Source organism: Spermophilus citellus (assembly GCF_964194105.1).
Source record: "Spermophilus citellus genome assembly, chromosome: 16".
NCBI lineage: Eukaryota > Metazoa > Chordata > Mammalia > Rodentia > Sciuridae > Spermophilus > Spermophilus citellus.
In genome coordinates this window covers 70,872,390-70,889,407 of record NC_138196.1, presented here as the reverse complement: position 1 = coordinate 70,889,407, position 17,018 = coordinate 70,872,390, and the positions used below count along the sequence as shown (strand labels likewise).

Sequence of the window (17,018 nt, the reverse complement as noted above, 5' to 3'; positions counted from 1 at the left end):
TAAGTTGAATATTTATATGTATATACATTTGTTTTCAGAGAAAGTGGGCATAAACTGAGAACTTGCTGAAGCATTATGAGTATATTTCTTCTGTTTTTCAGAGTTTTGTATACAAATTATTATAGTCAAGGGTAAAAAGAAATTACGTATTTCATAGGAGAAGACATTTAATTTATAATAACACCTTGGACAAAATAATGGCTGAGTGGATATTATTAGAATCAATAAATTTTAATTGCCTGGAAGGAAATGGCTATTTTATGAACATATGCTTATTTTTTTATAGAAGTTTATGATTATCATGATTATATTAACTGGAAATAGTATTTAATTAATTTGACAACTATTTCCTTTCAGTGTAGTGCCATTTTGGTACAGTTTTAGGAGGTATGTTAGTAATTTTATTTGCCTGATAGCATTACTATATTTATCTTCCCATGGGGAGAGATCAGTGAAATGGAGGTCTATCTACCATTAACTTTAAAATCCTAAAAAATTGTCTACAGAGAGGACTATTAGTAGATAAGTATTATTTTATCCCGGTTACATCTAAGGCTGAAACATTTCTGGTAAAATGAGAATAGGAATAAATTGTAACATAAACTGACCACATTTTATAAACATTAAAACCACTCAAATACTAGCTATAGTTGAACCAAGTCTTAAAAGATAAATGTATGTATAATTTCACTCTTGTAATCTATATAATAGTATGGCGGATGAATTTGCTCCCTGAAATCACCTAAAATTATGGTATAAAACCCCACCAAACTATTTTCTATATCATTTGAAGTTTATTTTCCATAACTCTTCAGAAGTAGATGAAAGACTATCCTCCAAGGATGCAGGAGCTTGATTCTTTCTCTTGAGAGATGTCTCTAGAAATTAGACTGTTTATAGCTATCATACTATAAGACTTCTGCAAGAGATAATCAGTCAGATAGCTTTTTGATTCCCAAGCAGATCTGAAGTTCATTCATCAATCCTGCTGCATTTCTGGGGTGAGGGCTCATATTACACTGCAGAACATGGGTGTTCCTGCTGGAGACCTCAATGAACTGACAGCCTGCTGATCTTACTTCAGAGTTTCCTTCCTAGAGATGAGAAAGAAGAATCCATGTTAAGTTTTCAAAAGTTGGAGCCTTAGTTCTTTGTTTTCTAAAGTTATTTATAAGCTCAAATGTCCTTCCATTTCATCTACTTAAAAACACTCAGATAACACCCAAGATCATATTGTACATTAGTTTAGTGAGTCTAACATGTTATTGCTGGCATACATGATTTCCAACACTATTCTGGTAGTGTTTAATTCACCAGATAGAATCCTAGAGGTATCCATCATGACATGGCAACTGGCTGATTGGTTCCATTTGTTTTTCACTTTTACTACATCACAGTGGAAAATAGTTGACTACCACCATCACACACTATAGATTACTTATACTTTCTTTTAACTTATTTTTAGAGGAAATATGTTAAATGTAGAATAGTAGAAAGCAAAAAAAAAATATTCTATGGCTCCCAGTACCCTATATATAATGAAAAGCTGTTTATTCCAGTTAGAAATTAAAAGCAAAGACAAAATCCAGTATGTGATTAAGAATTAAGTTCTCGTATAACCTGGATAAAGGCTTCTGGGTACATCTTGGTGGCCTAGTTTACTAGGTGACATACGCAAACCCATGAGAAGGCACATATACACTGGACAGGGAACCATTGTTAGGGCAGGCTTTAAATCTAGATTATTGGAGGAAAAGAGAAAACAGAAAGAGACAGATAAAGAGCATGACAGAGAAAGAGGGTGGGGGAGGTGGGACGAATGGAGGTGGCCAGAGCTTTGCTAGAATAACGCATGTCCAATAAGGAATAAATATGGAGAGTGTCTTTCCACTCCAAGAGAGTCAGACACATCTGTGTGTAAAATGTGGAAATTTTAGGGCAGCGCTATAGCTATCTGGTTCCATTTTAAGGGAATTTTGGAAAACTAGGCACTTTCCTTAGAGACCTAAAAATATCTTCCCAATAGGTGACTGAGCTTCTAAAACTCTTGTAGATCAGCATCATTCTATGGGAGGTCCACAGATCACTGTCTGTCCACATAGTAGACCTAAACCATAACAAAGTAATTGTAGTAATGAGGGCCAACGTTTAAAGCAGGTGTGTGCACACTAAAGGTGATGAACCAGTCCACAGACCTTTAACAATAAAATTTTGCGGGACACAGCCACACCCAGTCATTTACATTGTCTAAAACTATTGGTGAAATCCATGGCAGGATTTGTAGTTGTAAGAGAAACTGCGCAACCCACTAAACCTAAGCTATTTACTATCCAGTCCTTTACAGAAAAAGTTGTCTACCTCATTCCCATTTGGAAACATTTACAGCAATTTGATGTCACTGTGACATCTCAGCATGTGATCGTTTTTTCCAGTAATTGTTTTTTTTTTTTTTTTTTACATATTCAATGGTAAAATGAGGGGAGTGCAAGGCTTTCCATACAGGGATTTTGGTATTTTAAGAAGTGCTCTTCTGAATCAGATATATCCTACAAGAGGATGACTTTGTTCCTAAAATCTGCTTTATTTTGATCCCACTGTGCTGATGTTAATTGCCTGGCATTAAATCAGGTTCAGGGATGAGTCAAGATTGTCCTCTGACTGGACTTAGACTTTCAGTCATGGTAACAGTTATTATTGTTAATTGCAGTTATAAAAGCAGATTTTTTACACCAAGATAATATTGCTGTACAATGAAATTTTCAATATATATTGGGTTTCATTAAGACTCTAAAAGGTGTCATTTCGGTGCAAATTTCCAAAAGCTGCAAATAAATTTTATTGTTTGTGAATTAACATTTCCCAGACTTGAATGAGATCAATGTGGAATCAATGGAAATTTATTAGCCTATTAAATTTATTTAGCCTATTAAGAATTCAGTGTATTTTTTCTTCTCATGAAAAGTTCCAAAAATTTATTTATAACCCTGCTCATTATGAAACAAAATCTGGGTATATTTTTAGCAGAAAATTGGGAGTTTCCTCCAATTTTAGGATTATAGCTGGCAATAGAATGTGTTTGCAATACAGCATGAAATAGTCTACTATGTTAATTGATGATGTGTTAATAGAGAATATAGTTTAAAAATGTATTATAGGATAAAACTTCTTAGAACTGTACATACACACGTACAAAATCTACATGTAAACAAGGAATCTGAATAAGCTTTATGGATTACATCCCTGTTGATTCTCTAGTTTTGATATTGTGCTATAGTTATATAATATATTCCCACTGGGGAAATCTTAGTTAAGAGTACATGGATCTCCTTTTACTTTAATTTTTTTTAATAAAGCCATAATTATGTCAAAATAGAAAGCTAAAAATATATAAAAATTATTAAGCTGTATTGTTTTAAATAAGGCTTAATTACGAGTAGCTTGTAATTATCTGAGAAGATATTTAGGTATAATTTGGGAGAGGAACATTATAAGTAACCTGTTTTTCCTTAGGAATGTTGTTGACTTGCATGCCTTTGTGTTATTATTACTGCTTCATGATTATATCATCTGGAAATAGTATTTAATTCATTTGACAACTATTAACTATAGTCAACACTACTGTTAACTATATTTAACACTGACCAGATCAAAAAGACTTTATAATGTAAACTTCAAGTTTTGATAACGAGTGACCCAGCCCCCCCACCCCAACTATGTCTTCTCAGAGACTTGGGCTTGATGTCTAAATCCACCAAGCTCCTAGTCTGATTCCAGAATTCCTCAGAAGGGAATGGTAAGAAAAATTCTAATCGCTGACTACCTACCCAATTAATGTTCTACCTAGATGATAATGAGCATCCCAGGTCCTCACTGAAAGTTAATCACCTCTTACTTACTTGAAGATAATCAAGAATTAATATTATTTTAGATTTAATTCATGTTATAACTTGGATCTAGAAACATCCCCTGAAAAGCTCATGATTTGGAAGCATGGTCCCCAACACAGGGAGGTGCAGAGGTGGGGCTGTTAGGCATCAGACTTAAGGATTTATCTGTCGGCTGGATTGATAATTTGAATGAATTTGTGGGTGGTGACTGTAGGCAATTGGGGTGCAGGTGGAGGAAGTAGGTCACAGGGGTGTGTCCTTGGGAATTATATTTGTCCTTGGCTATTCTTTTGCTCTCTGCCTGAGCTGGGACGATTTCTTCTGCCACACCTTCTGCCTCATCTCAGGTCCAGAGCAATGGAATCAACTGACCATGGACAGAACCTCTGAAAACGTGAGTCCAAAATAAGCTTTTCTTTCCCTACATTGTTGTTGTATTGTGGTCCCAGTGATACAAAGCAGACAAACATAATTATGATTTTAGAGAATTCGTGACCTAACAATATGATCCTGGTACATTCCCAAATTATTTATTGGGACAATTGCCTTTTTGGAGAGACAATGAAAAAGAGTCAAATTAGAAGAAAATTATACTTGGAAAGGATTATCAGTTTTAACTATGATTTTTAAAAAATATAAGTTATGTAAAGTAAGATCAAGAGTTTGCTTTGTGAAAGAAGAAAAGATTAACTCTTTAAGAAAGATTTAAGAAATCTTATAAATGAGAATTAGAAAAAAATTTTCTATCTTTAAAATGCCACATAAACAGTTGAACATGCCACCACCGAGAATGACACTTCTTGGACTACATGGCTATTTATAGAGATATTTAAATATAATCATAGCTCTATAGAGATGATACTAACCAACTGACAATTATGTAGCCATTGAAAAATAGATCATGGACCTTCATATCAAGCATGAAAAAGCAGATTTCCTAGAAATGGTACAAAAATTTAAGCCTACAGTGCTGAAAAATTACATTTCATTTGTCATTTTGGAGGTCTATTTAGTAGAAGTAAGGCATTGTCAAACTAATTCCAGAGAAGTCCCATACATTTAAAAATGAAGTAATCTCAGTGCACTATTTGTATTTTCTTGAACATTTGCAGTTTTTTCTTCTGAACTAAGTTAATGAAAAGTATCTAGAAATAAAAAAAGTGTTGGTGGATTTCTTGAATAGACCTGTGATTTTAGACATATAGCTTTGTAAAATAAATGTTAATAATTTAACATTCTAGTGGGGCTGGGGTTGTGGCTCAGCAGTAGAATGCTTGCCTAGCACATGTGAGGTGCTGGGTTTGAACCTTAGCACCACATAAAAAAATAAATAAAATAAAGATACTGTGTCCAATTACTACTAAAAATTAAAAATATATATAGAGAGAAGATGGGAGGGGAGGGGAGGGGGGATAGTAGGGGATACGAAAGGTAGCAGAATACAACAATTACTAATAGGGCATTATGTAAAATTGTGGATGTGTAACCGACGTGATTCTGCAATCTGCATTTGGGGTAAAATTGGGGGTTAATAACCTACTTCAATCTAATGTATGAAATATGATATGTCAAGAGCTTTGTAATGTTGTGAACAACCAATAAAAAAAAAGAAGAAAAAAAACATGGACACAAAGGGGGGGAGACGGTGATGAACTCCAACCAAGGTGCACACAAAATCTATTTTAGAGCAAAAATTTCAAAGTAAGCAATACCATCTGTTCTTTAATTATTTCTCCTTATAAAAAAAAGTCACTAAATTTATTTGGGTTACTTAGTTGGAAAGAAATGTCTTTAAGACACTCAGAGCTGGAGCTATTAAAGAAAAAAATATAAAAAAAACTAATTCAGCATTCTACAAACCTATGAAGGTGACTGTCAGTCTATTTCGTTTAGCTATAACAGAAAACCTGAGACTCTGTAATTTATAAGGAACAGAGGTTTATTTCTCACAGTTCTGGAAGCTGGGAAGTCCAAGATCAAGGGTCCCACATCAAGGGCCTTCATACTGCATTATCCCATGGTGGAAGGCAAAAAGCCAAGAAAGCACAAGGGAGTGACAGGGAGACAACAATTTTACAACAGGGGACACAATTTTACAACAATCACATAATGAACCTCTTCCCATGATAATAACATCAATCCATTCAGAACGGTAGAGTCCTCATGAAGTAATCACCCTTTAAAGGTCCTACCTTTTGACACCTTTGCATTGGTGATTAAATTTCTTTCTTTCTTTCTTTCTTTTCTTTCTTTCTTTCTTTCCTCCTCCTCCTCCTCCTCCTCCTCCTCCTCCTCCTCCTCCTCCTCCTCCTCCTCCTTCTTCTTCTTCATCATCCTCGGCCCTATTTTGTATTTTATTTAGAGACAGGGTCTCACTGAATTTCTTAGGACCTTGCTTTTTCTGAGGCTGGCTCTGAACTCTCAATCCTCCTGCCTCAGGCACTGGAGCCGCTGGGATTTCAGGGGTGAGCCACCATGGCCGGCTTGGTGATTAAAACATACAAATTTTGGGGGACACATTCAAACAGTGACAAAACATGTAATTTTATTTTGAAGATGCTTTATGAATTTGTCAGTTGAGACTTATAGACATAAAGATGAAACTTTAAAAAATGTGAGAGAGGGTAAAAACTCAGTTTTTCTACATCAGAGGATCAGAAACATTTCCATGTTAAACATTTTTTTTTTAATTTAAGAAAAGAGTAAAGCCTTTTTTTTTTTTGCAAAGGAAATAACTATCCAACCCTCCATCTATAGCTTTGCATTCATTTTAGAGCAGATGTGGACCACATAAAAACCATAATTGCCACCCTCTGTTCTAAGTACTATGTTAAGAATATGTAATAAATTCTACTTTCTTCTTAAAAAGAAAAAAAATGGTTCTCCATTTTCTCTTAAAATTAATGGCTGTAAATTTTCTCTTAAAAGCCACCTTACAGATGAAACATAAGTGATGGGATGTATAACAATATTTGATCAAGGCAAGAGTTTTTTTTTTATTCTCTCTCTCTCTCTCTCTCTCTCTCTCTCTCTCTCTCTCTCTTTCTCTCATTCTGGGGATTAAACTCAGAGGTGCTCCACCCCTGAGCCACATCCCCATCTCTTTTTTATTTGTTTTAATGTTAGACAGGGTCTCACGAAGTTGCCCAGGCTGATCTTGAACTTAAGATCCTTCTGCCTCAGCCTCCCAAGTCTCTGGGATTGCAAGCCGTGCCACTGCTCCTGAGAAGGAAAATTATTTTCTCCAAGGAGATGTCAAGAGCCTGATTTTCAGCCCTCCCACTGAGGCTACATCACATTGTATTGCATCTATATTCTCTACACTGCTACACTATTATTTCTGGCAGGTCTTTTTTATGCTGTACAGTTTTTGTTATTTGTTCATTTATTGAGGTCCCACTATTGATGAGATAAATTTTAGACTCTAGAAACAGGACAGAAGAAGACAGGCAGAAAACAATAAATGAAAATGAGAATTCCAGGTGCTTAAGGAAATTAAGCAGAAATACAGGAAAGGGAATAGCCAGAGAGTTTTCAGAAAAGGTACTGAGGAAAGACTTGTCTTGAAAGTGACATGTGAGTTGAGACAATTGATCAAAAGTGAGCAGAACATTTCAGGAAATGGGAACTACAACTGTGATGGTGGGATGAGTTAAAAGGTTCGGGCTATTATGATGGATTAATATGTTTTGTATGTGAGAAGGACATGGATTTTGAAGGGCTATGGGTGGAATGCTCTGGTTGGAATGTATGTGCTTTTAGTGTTCATATAAAAGAAGTTGAAGAAAGCAAGTTGAAGAAATTGAGGGATGTACGTTTTGCTTTTCCATCTCTTCCACCAGGTAAGGACATGGCAGTCAAGGTGACATCTTGCAAGCAGAGACCAGCTGCTCACCAGACACTGGACTTGCAGGTACCTTGATCTTGGACTTCTCTATCTCTATACCTCTGAGCAATAAATGTCCATTATCTATTAACTACACAATCTGTGGTATTTTTGTTTTAGTAGTGGGAATGAACTTAGAAAACCAGGCAGGTTCAGCTCACGTAGGACCTTCCAAAGAAGATATACCAAAGGCTACAGGTATACAAAAAGGTGTTCAAAGTTGCTAGTCAACAAGGAAATGCAAACCAAAACCATAATGAGATATCAACTCACAGCAAAAAGACAAGGGGTAGCAGACAACATTGGTGAGGGTGTGGGGAAAAGGAAATGAATGCACATGCAAGAAGAAAATACAGTTTGGTGCAGCCTTTATGGGCAGCAGTATGAAGGTTCCTTTCCTAGCAAACCTAATTCTGGGTATGTGTCTTATAGAAACAAAAGTTTCCATGAGGCCACAACCCCAGCCCCTCAATTAATTATTTTAAAATTAAAAAGAGAAAGGCAGAGTCAATGTAATGAAAAACACAGAAGTGTTTTAAAAACAGAAATGTGTGCCACATTTTGTAGGCTTTAAAAATATGAACTCCAACTTCTCTATAAATAATGGGTTGAGAGTAGAAAGAAAAAAAAAACCAGAAAGTAATTTATATTCCTAGTGCAAGCAGATGATGTTGCTGATCTGTGTTAGACTTGGTAACAGCAGAGATGCAGAGAATAGGATAGAAACAGACACATTTGGGAGATGGAAGTAGGGTCTCCAACCATTCTGACTGACTCAGAATTGAAATGTTTCTCAGGATGTCGAATGTTCATTATCAAATCTGGAAAAGACTTGAACAAAGTAGTAGAATTTTGTCACCCCAGATGGAAGTGTTTTTGCTAATGCATTACATGTAAAAATTAATAGCAAAAGGAGGAATAAAAAATGGGTCCAGGAACCACAGTATTAGCTTATGTAATTCAGTGTTACCATTTCTTGGGATAGAAATGGAAAAAAAAAGCAGGGATGAATATTAAGGGGATCATATTTCAGCACTTGCCAAATTTAATGTCAGATCCATATCAGATAATCAAGTAGGGAGGCAGGCATTGAACATTTAGATGCATAACTGTGTAACATAGCGAAGGAATCTGGGATGGAGATGAAAGTCATTGTCCCGTGGATAATGAATCCATAGGACCTGAGGTTTTTCTAGGGAATCAGGTAACAAAAGTATTGCTGCAAAATCACTTACAGAAAGAATGAAAGAAAATCAAATGGAGATTAAGAATTCAATCTGCAGGGTGCAATGGTGCACACCTGTAATCCCAGTGGTTTAGGAGGTTGAGGCAGGAGGGCCTCAGGTTCAAAGCTAGCCTCAGCAACTTAGTGAGGCCCTAAGCAACTTAGAGAGTCCCTGTCTCAAAATAAAAAAATAAAAATAAAAAGGGCTGGGGATGTGGCTCAGTGGTTAAGCACCCTGGGATTCAACTCTTGTTTTTTTTTTTTTAAATACAATCTGTTAGGAGTTTTCCTATGACGAGAGCAGATAAAGAGGCGAGAATTTGCAAAAGGATATAGTGGAAACCAAATTTGCAGCCAGTAGGGGTCAGAAGTGTGGGCAGTATGGGAACCTTTTAACTTTCAGCTGGTATTTGAATGACATGGGTCTTGTTTTGGACTCTGCCCTAACCTGTGGTGCCTACATTAACTCTGGGTGGTTGATATCAGAATAGCATTGCTATATTAAAACCAGTCAATATAAGGAAACCTGCTGTTTCTAAAGGTCAGGCTACTCCAGAATAGGAGTAGAAAATATGTGGTGAATTCCTCATTTCCTTTTTCACTCAAGATAGCCATTGCTTTAAATCAAAAATGTCATACTCACAAAGCCTAAGTAAGATGTCAGACTGTCTTAGAAGCCTCCTCCTAAAATAAATGACACAAAATCTTGGTTCGAATGAGAGGCTGTTCATCTAAATTCATTTGATATGCTCTTCTATATAAGCCAGACAAATCGAAGCCACCCTAAGAATGAGCCACATGAGTAAGTCATTTGTCAGCCTCACCCGAGGCCATGCATAACCAATCCCCAAGACAAATCAACTTTATGCTTCTCAATCAAATGAAAATCAGTAGTCAATAATGCTGTGTCTCTAATTAATTTCTTCAGTAGAGGACCAAGGGTTTGAAGAGCTACAAAACAGGAAGGATGAAGTTCTGGAATAGGGTCTGCTCTGGATTGGCTATGTCCTCTAAAGAGCGGATGTGGGAAGTAATTCCAATGTAAATTTTTAAGGTGAGGTCTACAAAAATGCAATTAGGCCCAAGGGTGAAATGAATGAATTAATATTATCACCAGAGTGGGTTCATTGTCTTGGGAGTGGGCTCACTCTAAAAGGGACTGCAGTCTCCTTCTTCTCTCTCTCCCTCTTCCTCTCCTTCCCTGTGGAGTGGTATAGTATGAAGGCCCTGGCCAGGTGCCAACTGCTTAACTTGGACTTCCTAGCCTCTGGGACCCAGAACCATGCACCGGAATTTCTGTTCATTATAAACCACCAAGTCTGTAGTATTCTGCTATAGCAAGCAGCAGATTAAGATAGGCTTTCAACTTTATTTTGTGTCATAATTTCGATGGTAAGACAAGTAATATTTCAGCAGTTATAAAATAAATATGTGTTCCTTTATAATTGGTTGTGTATGGGATAAATCTCCTATGAGTATTGCCTTAAGCAAATAAGTAATTTTAAAGTCCTAAGGATCAAGAGGCATAGCAAAAGGATATGGGAAAATTCCTTCAGGCAGAGGAACTAAAACCCCACAGGGTGAGAATCAAGGGAATAGTTCTCTTCATGCAGAAGAATGCTCACATTCCACTCTAGAGGAAGAGGTTACGCTTTGACATCATATTTAATATGGACATGCTTAGCTTATTCAGAATGGTCATGGCAAACATCTCTGGATAGTTATCATTATCACTCAAGCATCATTAATGTAAATATATTTTTCTTTTGCAGTAACAATTCACAGTTAAAAGATATTTTCATTGAATAAGATGTTATTCGTGAGTTTGTCTCTCTCAAAGCCTTCCCACTTAAAAAAGGAATCATTCGTTATTAAACTGTGTGAAGCACTGCTCTAAAGGATGGAGATAAATGAAAAATCAAGAGCCACAGTAATGAAGCAAAGGGAGAAACTCTTCTTTGAGAACATATTCTTCATTCATTAGCTACTCTCCCCTATGTATCATCTTTATTCATTGATAACGACTTTCAAACATAGATATCATGGTCTCCATTTTCACTAAACATTTACAAATCCAATGGGAGGCAATTTGACCAATGTTAGACAGCTAATAAGATATAAAGCAGGATTTAATCTAAATATTTCCTGTCTTCAAACCTCGGTTTTCCCCCTAGAACATAATCATTCCGAGTAAATATGCATTGCTCCAAACTATCTGAAATCATGCACCTTTTTTTTTTGCTTGTTTTTTCTTTTATTGGAAATATACATTTGTAAAATACAGAAACAAGGAAAGAAAATATCTTCATGCAATTTTGAACTGCAGAAAGAAAATATGCCCATAAATAGACCACACTAAGGCACATCATTGTGAAATGTCACAACATTAAAAGAACCGGCATGGGATGTCTCAAAAGCCACCCTGGGGGGAAAAAAGAAAAATAGGATCTCTGATGCCATTTTTAAAGAACTTTGTTATATCTTCCAAAGAACAATCTTTTCCTTCCTTCATTTCCTTCTCTATCACCTGACACATTTATTGCCTTACTTTCTCATTCTGGCCTAGGACACAAACCTATTGGTGTTATTCTTATTGTAACTCAAGCTTGAAGCTAAAGAATGTTTATTTCAAATACCAACATGTCTCCCAGGGGATTGCTGTACCACTAAGACTGTCAGTGTCTAGAAGATGCACTTTGATATATCAGTATTCCAATATGATCCAACTGGGATTTGTTTTAACATCATTCTGTTCAAAACAGGATGGTTGGGAGAATAAATAAGGTAATTATACTTCTTTCAGTCTTTTACATTTTCCCAAAGACTTTCATCTTTCTCTTTGTGGAGACTTTTTTTTCCCCTAAGTCATTATACTCATTCTACTAATTATATGAACGCTTTTGTCACAGACTAGCTATGCTTTTTGCATTTTTAAAATGCTTAATAGCACTTGATGAATGACTAATGGATAATGAATAATTCTCTGGGGAGCAATGTATTATTTCATGTCATTGCTCTGTCTTTTGTGTCTGAGAAAAAAAAGTTTAAAAAAATTTGAAGGGAAAATAAATTAATAAAATAGAAATTTTTGTTTGCCAAGTGACATGTCTTTGAGACATTTGCCTGAGAAGGCAAATACTGTCAGGACAACAGAGTCAAAAATGTGTTTTAAATTAAAATGAATATTAAATTGCAGGCAGTCTCTTTTAAGAATGTTTATTGAATATGCTCAAATATGTCTTTGGTCTCCATTTCAAAAAGTTTAATTTTTCTAAGTGTTTGAGAAGCTAAGAAATATTGATATGTATTTGATTGCTCAGAATAAGACCACAATGCCTTTGGATCAGAGAGCATCTATTGAAGACCACCATGATTTTTTTTTAATTGAAGAGCCTCAGCGGTTCCAATAACTTTACCAGGTATGTTTTAGAGTGATAACGGATTGATTTTTTTTTCTAATTTTTTGAATTTCTCCAAAATAAATAAATAAAAAAGAAGATAAGTGCAGGAAAGTAAGAAAAAGAGTAGACATTGGTAACTTTGAATATAAAAGTCAGTATGAAACCACAGAAGACCCCAAGTATGCAAATCAATGTTGAACAAGATCAACATTGGAAGGATCACATGGATCTCCAAAATATACTACCAAGCTACAGTCATCAAAATAGTATAGCACTGTGGACCAATGAAACAGAGAACCCAGAAACAAATCCACATATTTATAATCAGTTGGTCTTGAACAAAAGTGCTTAGAATGCATGTAAGGAAAGAACCACCTCGTTAGTAAATATAACAGAGAAAACTGGATATCCAAATGCAGGAGATTGGACCCATATCTCACACAATATAAAAAAAACCAACTCAAAATAGATTAAAGACTTAATCTTAAATGTAAGAACTGGAACTATAAAATTATCAGAAGAAAACAGGAGGGAAAGCCCCACAACATTGGTCTGGGCATTTTTTTTTTTTTTTTACATATGACTCCATTTTATTTAAAAAACAATTGGCATCACAAATCATTGAGGAAATGCAAATAAAAATTACAATGAGATGTTTAAGGGACTATAATGAAAAAAGGTGAAGATCTGGAAAGGGTGTGGGAAAAAAAGAGTTGTGGATTAAAGGGAGCCATTGCATCCCACGGTGGGAATGTAAATAGACCAATGTAGAAAATGTGTGAAAATTGCTCAGATAGTTCAAAATGGAAAAAGAGACTTCCCTGATGGTCCAGTGATCCCACATCTGGATACATATCCAAAGGAAATGAAATCAGTGTCTTGAAGGGATATCTGCACACCCGTGTTTATTACATCATTATTCACAAGAGTTGAGCAATCAACCTGAGTGTTCTGAACAGAGAAGTGGATGAAGACCAACAGAATCGATACGTACACACACACACACATGTGCACAATGGGATAGTATTTAACCTTAAGAAATATGGAAATCTTGTCATTGTCAATATGAGCAAAACTGGAGAACATTATGTTAAATTAAATAAGCCAGGTACAGAAAGAAAAATCCTACATGGTCTCATTCATATGTGGAATCTAAAAGGTTGAACTCACAGAAGCAGAGTGGAATAGAGGTTGTCAGGGGCTGAAAGTGGGCAAAATCAAGAGCTTTTGGTCAAAAGGTACAAAGTTTCAGTTATACAGGATAAAAAGTCCTGGGGATCTATGTACAATGTGGTGATGACAGTTAATATTACTGTATTCTATACTAGAAATGCACTCTGAAGTATTCTCAAAACACATGCATACAGACACAAGGTAACTGTGAGATAAAGGATATATTGATTATTGATTAGCTTGATTGTGGCAATCATTTTACAGTGTGTATGTGTGGGTGTTCATATATATCAAAACAACATGTTGTACACATTAAACTATACAATTTTTAAAATTATAATCCCCAAAAAGCTGAGATAAAAAGAGCTAGTAAATATTTCATGAAGTCTCAGTGAGTAACCACCACCCTCCACGGAAGCTGCATAAACAATCCACTGTAATGAAAAACTCCAATAAAACCAGCCAACCAGTCAACCAACAAAGAGAAGAAAAAATGAATGAATTACTAAGATCAATATCTACTATGGGGTTTAGTAGTACTCAGAAATGGTTTATTCATTTTTGCACATAAAACACAGAGAGGATTAGTGTGCCAGTTATTGTTACTTAAGAAAAATAATAAAGAAAGAGAGAGAGAGAGAGAGAGAGAGAGAGAAAGAAGAAGAAGAAGAAGAAGAAGAAGAAGAGGAGGAGGAGGAGGAGGAGGAGGAGGAGGAGGAGGAGGAGGAGGAGGGAGAATAAGAAAGCGAATGACTTTCTCTTTTCTTGTGGTGGGAATGTGGACTAATTAGATAACTATAACTCATCCTCCATATTTTAATTCTTTCAGTTTAATCCCAAAGAGAATATTCTTCCAGTCATTTGATTTTCCCTGTGTTCCCTGTCCCCATTCTCACAGGACAACTGTAGCTCTCCGTGGACAAAATAATTTTTTTAAAAAATAATCATGGCTAGATTGCTTTGGTATTTTTAGCAGATATTAAAACAGTGTTACTCAATGCCATTTTAACCCCCCACAAACCATATTTACTGGATGCTGAAATCTGTACAACAAAATACTACATTATCCAAATAACCTCAGAGGGAGTTTCACTGGTTAACTTTCACTTAGCAAACATGCCCATAGTAGATTTTGGAAGGCAAGAGTATGCCCTTTGACTTAGAGACCACTATTTCAGCTGCCTAGCTTGGCAGTGGATATGTTCCCCTGTCCCCTCCCAGCAACGGAAGCAAGAGACCCAGTGTCATAGTCTTAAGTGTTCATGTAAAGAGAGAGATGCAGGTCACACAGCATGTGGGCTGCAAGAGTTGAGCTGTGGGTTCTTCAGGTCCAGATCACAATAGAAGTGGATTTTAAGAACTCAGGTTCGGAAGAATGGAAAGCAGACGAACTGTTTTCAAGAGGTAAAAATATTAACCCAAGTATTGCCTGCAGTACATGGGAAGGAAGAAAACATGATAACTGAGGGCACTGCGTGTGATAGGAAGTAGCCGAAAAATTATTATTTTGGTGATTTTCTATTTTTCATTTTTAGCACAATTCTAGGACAGAAAAGACAGAGGGACCCAGGGTCCCTCAGATTGCTTACTCCCTGAGAAGTCAGATCCTTGCAATTTCTGACAAGTGTTGCCTGATTATTGCTATGAACTAATCCTTGGTGACTTTATTCTGTCATCCTCATTTTCTGACTTACTGTAGGCTTTATGTGCTGCAGAATAATAAGCCACATTCGAGCTGGTTGAACTAGTCATCTCAACACCCAAGAGATCTTCAACACTGGGCTGGAGAAAGTAGCTGAACAGAATTATGAGGTTGATTCTAAGATCATAGCTATAAAGTTCCTTTAGGCAACGTTGTATAATGAAGCTGCTCTTTTCTGCCCTAAAAACCATTCTCTCATGGTTGCTTCATATTATACCCCTGCTCTTTAGCAGGGTACTGGCCACTGTGAATACATATATTTTCCAGCCTGTCTTGAGCTAGCTGTGGCATGTAATAAATTTGCTCAATGATAGAAGAAAAAGCATTGTGTGTAAAATTTGGGAATATCCTCAGAGGAGGTCATACCCTTCTTTGACTCTTTTTCCTTCTTGATTGTTGCATTAATATGTCATAGTTGGGTGACATCAGCAAAAAATGATATAGTAAGAACCTCTGAAAATTTGCCCTTCAGTAAAAGCATTGGAGAATAAAACTGTAAAGTAATGTCAGAGCAAACTTTTTCAGAACTCCGGAAATTAACCAAAAATTTGCAGCAACCTGGGAAACACTTATGCCAGAAAAATGGCAAGACTCAGTAATAACCATGAGCTTTATGGCATTGTAACTTACCTTGGTTCCATTTCTTGCTTCCTAGCTTAGTGGTGGTAATAAAAATAATGGCCCGCATTCCCAGCAGGCAGAGTGGATTTAATTCACATTACTTTACGTGTCTCATGGCTCTTTGGCTGAGCTGTGCAAAAGGTTTGTCCTTATAAGATATCTAAGTTTGCCCACCATTAAAAGACTCTCAGCATAAAAGACAGAAAACATATCTTTTCAAATTGAACTTTTTTTTCCTGTCTGGTTTAAAAAAGTACAGAGCAAGGCAATATAAATCAGTTGACTGGAACAAAATGTATATGGATGAAATTTGTGATAATAACAGCATAAAGGCGTGAGAAGGAATGGAGCAAAGCTTTTGAATACTGGTAAAATTAAGTTGGCAATCAGCTGAGGATCCCATGGCACATGATGTGAGGGGGTAAGGCCAGGGTGATGGAACAGGGCAACAGAGCCCTGGGGTCCATGATAATGGACACCAGTACTCACCAACCTTGATTGTTTGCCTTGGATTCCTTTCCATTAGAAGAATCTTTCTAAAGCCATTTTATTTTCTCTTTTTATGTTTCTTATAGTGAACCTTAACATTAAAAGTCCTTATCAATTTTCCCATACAGGAAACATCAAAGACATCTGGTTGTTAACCTGCCCTATACACAGAAATCCTGGCCAAGTTATGCTTTGTCTTATTGAGGGCAACAGTGTTGTGAGAATTATCCTAAAAAATATCTTTAAATTAGAATATGTTTGTGCCCAATTTATACTTGATTGGAACAAAGTTGCAACTCTCAATTTCTGGGCAGTACTTAGGGGTTTAAAAATACAATGACATCATTTTTTTTTCTCATTTGTACATGTCTGTAGTATCAGTCATACAACTTTTAAGAAATCCCTTCAACAGGATAGAAAAATTGAGCCCTCAAAAACATCATTACTTTTTCTTTCCCAATATGGTATGAGAAGAGAAGAGCACAGTGCGTTTCTTTTTCCAAGACAAATTTTGTTGTTAAGATATTTAACTTGATGAATGGTATTATACTGTTGGAGATCTCCATGAAGGAGATAACTTAAATTGAATGGAGAAAAGGGATGTGGAATGAATGGCTCAGGTAGAAAAGTTCAC

At 36.1% G+C, this 17,018-nt stretch overlaps 1 long non-coding RNA gene across 1 annotated transcript in view; it reads right to left on the bottom strand.

Annotated features, from left to right (window-relative positions):
• Positions 1–373: 373 nt before the first annotated feature.
• The window catches only part of LOC308635375, an 81,470-nt gene continuing 64,825 nt past the window's right edge, over positions 374–17,018 (bottom strand). Inside the window, exon 3 of the long non-coding RNA XR_014019179.1 lies at positions 374–1,094. This is a non-coding gene — a long non-coding RNA (uncharacterized lncRNA). The remainder of the gene's footprint in view (positions 1,095–17,018) is intronic.